General features: G+C 37.1%; 1 long non-coding RNA gene across 1 annotated transcript; it reads left to right on the top strand.

The window, feature by feature from the left end:
- Nucleotides 1-6: 6 nt before the first annotated feature.
- Nucleotides 7-10579, top strand: LOC106951985 (uncharacterized). Its single transcript, XR_001425899.1, has 3 exons — nucleotides 7-403; nucleotides 5381-5383; nucleotides 10570-10579. It is a non-coding gene; the product is annotated as an uncharacterized LOC106951985 (long non-coding RNA).
- Nucleotides 10580-10988: the final 409 nt, after the last annotated feature.

Consider the following 10988-nt stretch of genomic DNA (forward strand, 5'->3'; position numbering starts at 1 on the left):
TTTACTAAGGTTGATGGGACTGAAGCCTCACTGAGAGCCGTTCTTTGTTCTTGTGTACACTGCAGTAGCTAACACATACACACGTTTATTTAATCGCCGAATAAGTAAAAGTTGAATGAACACAAAACATGCTCATTGATTGATTTCGTCTCCTGTCATGGTGGCAAACATCGCAGTGGGGATGGAGGGCGAGAACAGTCACGGTGCTCCTTCTGCTTGGTTTCTTGTTGCGCCGTTGGACAGTGCTCATAGTTGAACGTTATTTACCGTTAATTGCGATGTTTCAGTTGTGGTTTCTGACATGGGCAATATGTGCAACCGCCCAGGGCTTTATTTTTCTAGGGATAGCAGGAGACCTCTGCGGATTGTAGCACATCGATGAAAGCAAAACAGAATGAAATGAGTTTTAATTGATACTGGTTAAATAAATTTCAGCTCTAGGTGTTTTTATGGGAATTTGGATCTTTCAGATCAATCTGAGAACCAATTTTGATAAACTTCATTTTATTGTGTCATGTAGCGCAGGGCGCTGGTCTTGGTCTCGGGTTCGGTGGTCTTGACCACAACTCTGCTATGTGGTTCCTCGATTGCATGTCTTCCCCCCACACCTTCGTTCCATCCCCCTTCAGTTGGATTTCTTTCTAAATAAATGTCACTAATGAAGTTCATGCTACGTTAGGACAGGAAACAAGATGTTCCCATCCCTGAAATTATGATTCATAGAATCACATATCTAATTCTAAACTCTTACAGAGAATAAACACAATAAGAACATGTTTAATCTGTGGCATTGTTAATTAAAATGGCACATTTCTTATGTATTAAAATTAAATACGATCAGTTCACTTAATGATATTAGCGACTCGGTTATGTATTCAGCAAGTACTTTTACTTTTAATACTTAAGTATTTTTAAAAGCCAGTACTTTTTTACTTTTACTTAAGTAAAATGTTAATGTGGTACTTTGACTTTTACTTAAGTACATTTTTTGAGTACTTTCTCCACCACTGGTTTTTGTTTTTGTATCAGGCTTTGTTTTCAGAGAATCATGATCAAGTTTTGCTGCTGCTGGTTCCTTTTATCTCCTCCATGCAGAGAAAAAACTGGAGATTTAATGTCCATATTCAGGTTTCTTAGCTAAATATTGACTCAAAACTTAAACTATCTGGTAAAAATGTTTCTAATGTGGTGAAATAAAACCTTCAAGTTTTAAGATATAAAATAGTTTGTTAGAAAATGCAGTGAGGTCATTTCTACACTGTGATTTTCTCCATTTTAAATTATTATATTACCAGCTGGTTAAAGGGAGGAGATAGGAGAGAAATGATTAGTTTAGGTCTTATTTTCCAGATATAAGTCACTGTGCTGACCATCAACTCCTCTATAGAGCAAAATATTCTAGAGTTAAATGTGAGGCTGTCTGTGTGATGAACCTCGACCCAAACTGGAGAACGAGGACAAACTGGAGAACGAGGGAACATTCCTGCACATCAGAGACAGAAACTCATAAACATCTTCCAGTAAACGCCTACAGTAATTAAAACCTGTTTGTAACTCAGCAGGTGTTTAACTTCTTCATTGGAAAACAGTTGAAACAAACCAGTTAAACAACTTAAAGCCTCCAGGCTAAAAGAGCCCAAAGCTTAAAGAACATTATGTTCAGGAATGAAGGAGGTTCAGGTGAGAATCAACATGCAAAGTTTCTATCAATATTAAACACGATTAAATAAATTAATAAAATCTGTATTTGATAATGTTAACATATCAGACGGTCGTGTCAACATGTGGAGAAACTTCAACATTTCAAGGTTCTTGGTTCAGATTAGAAGCAGAAACTATTATTAGTTTTATTGCTCTTGAGTTTCTGAGCAGAAATTTGTTGGTTAAAATTTTTTATAGGTAAAATTGACTTCAGTCTCAGATCAGCTCAGCCTCCAGGACTGTCAGCAGCAGAAACATTAAACCTGTTGGGGAAAATAAACTACATTTGCTTTACATTGTCCCCACATGATGGCAATGACATAGCAGGATCCAATTAAATTATTGATTAATATGGGTTGTTGCTATGGTGTTTTAAGATCTTGTTCAATGTGCCCTTTTCAACTTTGAGCCCCTGCCCCTCCAAAGGTCTCTGCACGGCCCTGAACCATATAATTAAAATTAAAGCTCATTAGCTGTATCCTTAAAATGTCAGTCAATGGAAATGGAACTAGTGGTTATTGAAACAACTAGATTTTTTACAGGGCAAGAACATTTGAGATTTAGAAAGCCTTGAAACTTTATGTGCACACTAGACAACAGAAACATTACAGTTTAAACAAGATTTTTTTTTTTTTTTTTCATCACAAGAAGCACTGGAGACAAAATAGCTGTGACATGAAACAAGCTAAAAACAAACAAACAACAAAAAAAGAGCTCCCATTCATTTATACAACACCTGACAATGTTTTTGCATTGTTAGGTAATGCTTTGCTCACATGCTGCACAACCTGTCAACACAACCAACCCCATTTAATGAGGAGGCTGCAGGGAGGCTGTGGTGCAGGCTTCTTACCGAGTGGATTAGCGAACGCCGTGGTTAGGTTGTCTCCTGAGGGCACTTACATTTACACCATCAGAGTCACAGTGACTTCATTGTCAAGGTCAAGCAAATGAGTCAGGTGGGATGGCTCACTGCGGGGAGAATAGGCACAACTGGCCTCCATCCGTCACGGCGTGCTCCAGCTTAACTGTGTTGACTTAATGCCACTGAGCCATTGTGGCTCAGCGGTTAGTGCTGCCTTGTCACAGCAAGAAGGACACGGGTTTCGTTTAGCCTCTTCGCGGCATTTTTACAATCTCACATTGCTGGCACGGACTTCACCCAGCTGCTCCAGCTGCTTCTCTAATGTACGAGACCTGCTTTGACAAAGAAGAATAAAAGGGGGGGGAAAAGCAAATGTTGTGCTTGATAATTTTTCATTTGAGGATCATGTTGAACATTTTTGCCGTGGATGCGAGTTCATTATCTTTTTTAGCATTTATTTGTGCTTATCTGACAGAATTGGACAAGATGCCTCACAAGCTGTTTGCTGGCAATTAAGAATATAAAAGCTAATACTTCAGTGTTGCTATGATTACAGCTATATCAGCACTGATATCTAGGGAAAATAAGATGCTTACTGTGTGAGAAACAGTGCTTCCCAATCTTCCATATCCAGCACAATAGTGGAGATAAGCCAGTGCAGCCCTAATTAGTCCAACTGAAGAAATTTTAAAGGCTGAATCTCACCCAGGAGCTGCATAAATGCATAACAACAGAGGAAAAAAAGCATGGAAATATTCCTCCTTTGTAATCAGCATTAAGCTGAAGCACTCATCTGCAGGAGCGTCACACCGTGAGAGAACCTTTCCAAGATAAGCTGGATACACCTATTCAATTTGCTGATTAAAGTCATATCAGAGAGTGCTCCTGTCAGCTGAGCTTCAGTGAAAAGACATAGCTCAAGAGTCTGGGGAATCTCTTTGAAGACGACTCCGTTTCACCACACACCACAGAGGGCTTAATGCTCCGCACAGACGTCGAAAGGAAAAATAAAAATTCTCCCATATCGACCCTAAAATGTTTTCATTTCAAAATGAGGCTGATCACTTTCAAGTGTGATGAAGATAAGCCTCCTTCAGAGTCAGGCAGCAAAAGGAGGTTGTTTTCCATCTCTGTAAGAATCCAGCTGAGGGTCCTCAAAAAAAACCAAAAAAAAAAAAAAACACAAGAGTCATCCGTTTCTCAGAGGGCGGATTGGTTCTCTTGTTCATCCACAACGAGCTGCCAACCCAAAGTTTAAAAAAAAAACGCTCCAGTAACAAAAATTGTTTTAACAACATTGTGAATGTGAATAAATGTTTTGCATAAACTGGATGCCACAGCTTTTTTTTTTTTTTTTGAGGATTGTGTCAGGTTATTGTATAGTTGCTTTGTAACACATTATGACAAGAGTCCCCAAACGTTTCCCCCCCAGACGGCATTACTTTTTGGACAGGAACCTCTTTTGCAGGCTTACAAAAATATGTGAAATATGTAAAACAATAAAGAATTACATTTAAATGTTTTCTCACTTTTATTTACTATTCAATAGTTATTATATTCATTTAGTATAAATGCTGCCTCAGACCTTCTGATTTTAGTTGTCAACAACTTCTGTAGGGGAAAGTTTAATCAAGCAATATATTAGGACTTTACTAATATAATGTGGAATATATGATCAGATAAAAATTTTCATAAAATTTGCATCAAATGACTGATAAGAAAAACAATCATTACTTGGTTCTTTTTTTTTGTTGTTGTTGCTACAACTATCACGGCATTGGGCATGGGGTGGTAACTTCATTCGACAGACCAGGTGTGTACAAAAAACAGCAAACATATTTGATATGCTGGCTTCCAACAGGAGTATTCCATTTCGCTTTCTTTTTTTATCTGCAACTATTTGAGGTCAAATATAATATCTGAGAATAGGGTGAGCATTAGGCACTTGGAAATGGAATCTGGTGACTGAAAAAGGTTCCGACAAACTGTCAGTATATGATACCATCAACTTGACATCAGGCTTTATATACTACAGTATATGCCATCAGTTACTAATGGCCCGTGGCTTTGTAAAATCACCTAGAAGGACACAGATGAGTAGTGCTCAGCTGCAGCTGATAAATGCACTCTCATCCTTTAGGTGTCAAGGTTGGCCTGGTTCCAGAAACACTATTACCTTAACATCCAGCACCTTGTTTATCATCTGAGATGTGACAATTAAAACCCTGCTGCTGTCGTATTATTCATTTGTTTTGATACTTTTCTCATCAGAGACAATAGAGACAAACTTATTTGACTTGAAGTAGTTGGTGTTCTGCAGAAATTCAGTGCTTCACAGTGCTGTAAAAATAATTGTCATGTACAATATAAGAACAACAAAAAGTATTTCAACGACAGAAGAGCTGTGTGACATGTAGCTGAATTGCTCACAAGAGTTCTTATAATAAAATATAACTTTATTAAAATAGACAAAAGGTTCTTAAGCCTTTTGTTGACTTTAGAGGTAATGGTTTTGAAATCAGTACATGTATACTGTTTTGTTTTGGTTTTGTTTTTATTACCTTCCCTTCCCTTAATGGATACATTGTTCCAGTTCAAATGTAATTCAGTACTGAGATACTTTACAGTCGATATTAACAGAGCTCCCAGGTATTATGTTCTCTTTGTATTTGGACGAAATCGCAGAGTAAATTTGGCGCTTATTTATTAAAACATTTAAGACAAATTTTCCAGAAAAAATATTCAAGATATTGAAACTCAATAGGTTGTGTGATATCTACAAATCCGCTTCTTATCAATTTTCCAGTGAAACAGCATGTTTTGTCATAGAAATAGATGTGTGTTGTTTACAGACTTCCGGACAGTATAGAATATGAAAAAGATGATAAAAGCATACATTGTAAAGCTGTATGGTCTCCATAGATTCAAGGGGTTTAGAGACCACAACATCCTACTAATCACTAAAATCAAAGAATACTCTGAACTAATGCTTAAAAATGCTTATAGCTACCAATTTTAATTATAGGGATCCACTGCATGAATATTTAATTTGAAACGGATTAGATTTGTGTTGTTTTTTTAAATATTCAGCATGCAGTGGTTATATCAATGGTTCGATCTGTTAGATTTTACCACGTGTATGTCATAAATATAATAGCCATTAATTGCTCATGCATTCAGTAGTGCCAGATGTACTTCATGTAAGATCTACTTCAACATTAAACCTGCTTACTAATTATCAAGCTCTTCTTTTTATGTGCATTTTTGCAAAAGATAGTAATAGAGCACCATGATCAGTCAAGATAAGACTAATTTGCTTATTCTGATAGAAGCAGGTCTCTATTACAGCTGATGCAAAACTACATTACCATGATGTTGACTTTGACACCCTTCCAAGATTTTCATCATGTTCATGAAAAACATGCAGGCTTTTCAAAAACAAAAAAAAGATAAATTATAATAGATTTTGATATGTTATTTCAGGGCAGAGTCAAGCTATGAGGTGACAACCTTGAAGCAAGAATGAATGAAGTCTTGGTGGCATCACAGGATACCTGTCAGAGTAATTTATCGTCATGTGAGGAAATGGCAGGGGGATAAGAAGGAGGCAGAAAAGTCTTGGCAGGGGTCACTGGAACTTGGTCTCATTGCTCTAATGACTGGCTCTCAAGGTCCCAGTTTCAGATGGTTTTTGTGTGTCTGGACTGCAAGCTGTTGACTTGAGACTCTTGCTATTACAAAAATAGGAGATGCCAGTTTGAAGCATGGCACTCTACATTGTGCAATCTAAAGTTGGATGAGATTGTCATGACTGAAGGCAAAGGGGCAAATTATCCTCAGTGGAAGAAAATGTGAGTAGATGCAAATCACAGCAGGTATATTCCTGGCATTTTCTCCTGCTTCTAGGAAATAGATTATAGATATGTCCTTGGCTTTGGTCTTGATGCATGCCAAGACCTTAATTGATTTTGTCAGATTTTACACATCTATATATCTGCAGGACTTGTGGGTTACTTTTAAAAAGTTACATGAAGCTTCCTTAGGTCACCTAAATAAGCGTGATAAATTAGCGAAAGTGGTGTCACTTGAGGCCAAGCTGGTTGGGTAAGAAGGCGACAAGTTTGAAAATAATTGCAATGGATATTAAAGTTACCACAGCTGGAAGCTCATTCTTCGTCATGCAGGTGCAGCTAGGTGTCAGTGCACATGTACATGGTCGCGAGTAGCAGCGAAAGGGCTTTAATGACTGCTGTGAGCATCTTTAAGTTATCAGCCACTAGCAGGCCAATCCTTCCTGCAATTTTCTTCACAACACCGCTAAAGCATGTAGGGTCTGGGTAATGATGTTTTCACCATCAGAACTCACGTTTCATGCCCTGCGTTTACACTTGTTTCAGTTCTAAAATGTAAATACTCAAATACAGATTTCTTAAAATGAATAAGGACTACTATCACAACCATGGCTGCAGCTGCCAACTCTTGACTCAACTCAAGGCTTTTTAACGCCTCAGTCAAACGGTTCTGTGTTCGGATCCCAGCCTGAAACATTTCTGCTTGCAGTTTGCATTTTCTCCCCTTGCATGGGTGGGTTCTCTCTGGGCACTCTAGTTTCCTCCAAAAGTCCCCAAAAAAATGTGTTTTAGGTTAATTGGTCACTTCAGATTGTTCTTTTGTGTGTACAGTGTGTGGCAGTCTGTCCTCTGTGACTCTATGTAGCCCTGCGATGGACTTGTGACCTGTCCAAGTTGCACTCTATCACCAAGTGACCCCTGGAGACAGGCACCAGCCCCACTGTGATCCTACAAACACAAACAAGTAATCACAGTGGATGAATGGATTTATATTATATATATATATATATATATATATATATATATATATATATATATTATTTTATGGGATAATATGCTGGTAACCTATCTTAACTATACTTTCTTTCAGGTTTGTCTTCATTAGTAAGCTCATAGGTTGCAAAAGAACAAATGTAATTTTACCTGTGTTGGAAATTTGGGTAATTCTCCTACTAAACGCACAACAGAAGCTTTACTGTGTGATTTCAGTTGTGTTGTTTTCTACACAGGCATCGGTTTTGTTGTAAACCAGGTTTTCGTAAATGTCACACATGCTGTAGAAAGCACTTTGCTTAATCTACTGTGCTCTCACACTCCCTCGAGGTTCACTGTTGAGATTTTAAAAGCAGACACTTTTCTAGGTGTGGCTAATAACAGTGATCACGTCCACTTGCCTGGGAGAGCTTACCTTTTTGTTCTTAATTATTATTGTTGCCACTGTATTACAAAAGTGACAAAGAACTTTATTTGACTGCAATGGTTGTTTTCTCCATGTCAGACATCTTCAAAAGCCTTAAGATTTTGAGCCGCCACTTTCATGGATTTGTCATTGTGGTTCTTTGAAGAGAGCTGAAAGGATAAAGTGGTTTCAGTTGGGTCAGGTCGATCATGCAGTGTGAGCCCCAGAGTACATTAGAAAGAAAGAGCTGAAATAACACTCTCAGAGTGCCCAAGGAGATGACTGCAGTGCCACGATTGCCCAGTAGTGCTTTTGCCTTGCCCTGTGGATCCCTCAGGTTCATTAAGGGGGTTTAGGGGTTGAAGAGGCATCTACTCCACTACCAACTGTGATGCATGGGGGAGGGAGAAAGTGGGTCGGGGCGGGGGAGCACCCCACTGAGAAAACATGATTGGAGAGGAAACTATTTGCAGAAAGATGAAGCAACCTTGAGTCCATTGCATTTTTTAAAAAATGTATTTTTAAACCAACCTGCACATTAAAAGTTCTCATTATTTTTATGGCCTTCTGCATGTCAAAGCAATACCAAGGACACCGGAACCACACAGAAAATGGCACATTTATGGTTACACTTGGATTTTAGACTCGACAAAACAGCCTCCAGCTTTGTGTTGTGAGATTCAGTTTTTCAAGGTCGTCCTCTTGTTGGGTTTCTAGCCATCTTGAAGTGCTTCCCACACACCCTGAGCCCTGTTGGCTGCTTTTACATCATTCACAATATGTGTTAATGAAAAAAAAAGAAAAACCCTGTAAAGCTCAAAAGACTATTCATGAGTTTGTAGAGCTGTGCTGGTTTACCACTCCTTCCTTTTTCCTTCCCTTCTTCCTTTTCTTATATATAGTAACATTTAAAAATATACACATCCTTTTAACATGCCAGATTAAAAGAAAACATAAACATGGATCAATATCCTGGTTGCTGCCCCCTTTTGCACTAATATTTTGTTTCAGTTTTCAATCTGCTTTGGTCAACATTTAAAATCAGTTATAGTGAATCTGATAAGCCAGCATAGCATGTGAAGATAGATTTCTTCATGTGATGATAACTCCTGTATTCTCATTATCTCTGGATCAAGAAGAAGGATTACAAGACTGGCTCAGCTAAAGTCTCCCAAATCCTGGAAGGAGAATGTGTTTTGGTCTGATGAAACCAAGGATTTCATGGATTTCAGTTTACAATATCACAACATACATGCACATCAAAAAAAAAAAAAGCATGACTTCACCAGAATAAAAAAACTTTATAAATAAATAAAAAGTTCTGAAATGAACTAAACGAAACATGTCAGTAAATCTGTGGGTTCTCCTGAAGAGGGCTGTGGACAAAAGATGTTCTCTAGATAAAAGTGGCAGATCTACGGTTGAAATGGCAAATATGTTGAGAGCAGTGGGTTTAATGTTTATTTGAGATTAAATTTAAATCCTTCCAAAACTTACTGAGCAAAGCATTATTTTTATCTTGATGCTAAAAGCTATAGTACTGGAAAAGAAGTGCCTTTTCTGCTTTATTTACTAGTGACTAATTTCATAAAGACGGAGCCATCATGTCTATTGGTAAATAAAACCAACTCAAAATGTCAGTTTGACTATCAGATTCAGATGAGGAAAGACAGCGGGATTTCATGAGAAAGTAGGGAAAATAAAGTAGATCACTTATTATGTTCCTACTATGTTCTACAAGTAAGATTAAATATATTAATGAAACCTATCTATATTTTAAAAATGTTTTGACAAGCTTATTTGACTTTCTGTCAGCTCTGGGATAAGCAGAAGGGGGATTTTATATTCTCTACTCACATGTTTGCTTAGTTAAATGTTACAGTATAAATAAAAGGTAGAAGAATTTTAGAGGTAATTTTTTTGTTACATCACCAAAAATATATTTTTCAGGGTGTAAACATTTGACATTCACTGAATGTAATTCAGTTATGTGTCAGGTTATTAGAGTTTTTAGCTACGTCTAGTTTTTTGTAAAATATATGAATTATTTAAATATATTATAAATATGTATTTAAACCTTTGAATGATGCAATATGCTATTTTAAAACCGATCAAAGTTTCACTTTGAACATTTTTCTAACGTGGTTTAAACGTCTTAGACTATATCTTAGACCTGGTTGAACCAGCAGTCAGAGGTGTGTCATCATTTAAAGTAATGGCATGCAGGGATACCAGTTTCATCTGGCAGTTGGCAGCTGCAGTGTGGCAAGAAAACATTCCCCTTGGCAGAGAGCATGAGTGGCTCCACGCCTGCTGCAAACTTGGAATTCACAAGGGATAGACTAGGTCTGCTAGCACTTATTCAAACCTCCACTTCCTCTGATATTCATTCAATTTAAAATCCAGCTGAAATCTGACAAAGTTCCATCAGTCTATGTGTCATAAAGAAAGTAAAAATAAACTGATTAGGTTTTTATAGGTCAAACAATGTTAAAAATTTGCTTTCACTAAAAAAAAAGATGTAATGCATAAAATAAACGTATTATTAATAACCCTGAGAAAAATATTGATGGAATAGATAACAAGATTCCTCCTTTTTCTGATGGACAGCAACACCATACATTTTTAATATTTTGTTTTTATTTTTTTTTTTTTTTTGCTTTATTTTTGATACATAAGTACTATGGGCATCCATGGTTTTGCAATAAATTGGCAAACACTACTTCCTTCATTTCTGCACTGGTTTTATGAAGCAGATTGCCCAGAATGCATGCAGACACAAACGCATCCATCCCAGTTTTTTGCGTCTTGTTACAGTTGTCCTCTTGACCCACAATCACAGCAGGTGCTGAAGTCAACACAAAGATAACTTTTAGTTTTTAATTTTTCACTTCAGTTGATAGAATCTTGATCCTACAGGGCAAGCTTTTCATCAGAAATTTAGAAATAGTATTTGACTGTGGGAATCAAATTGGAATGGTGTTTCTAAATCAATAGGTGTGCTGCAGACGATGAAAGAGGGTGGAAAAATACTCTGTTGAGTTGATTCATTTGGAGATGAAAAATATTGATTAAAGTTAGATGTGCATCATGATAGTAAATAGATATGCTATATTATCTTGCATTTACATATAAAAAAAAGAAACCTTTTGCAGGAAGTTGCATCCTGTTT

This window comes from Poecilia latipinna, unplaced genomic scaffold (assembly GCF_001443285.1).
Source record: "Poecilia latipinna isolate Pla-1442-1.1 unplaced genomic scaffold, P_latipinna-1.0 Scaffold485, whole genome shotgun sequence".
Lineage (NCBI taxonomy): Eukaryota > Metazoa > Chordata > Actinopteri > Cyprinodontiformes > Poeciliidae > Poecilia > Poecilia latipinna.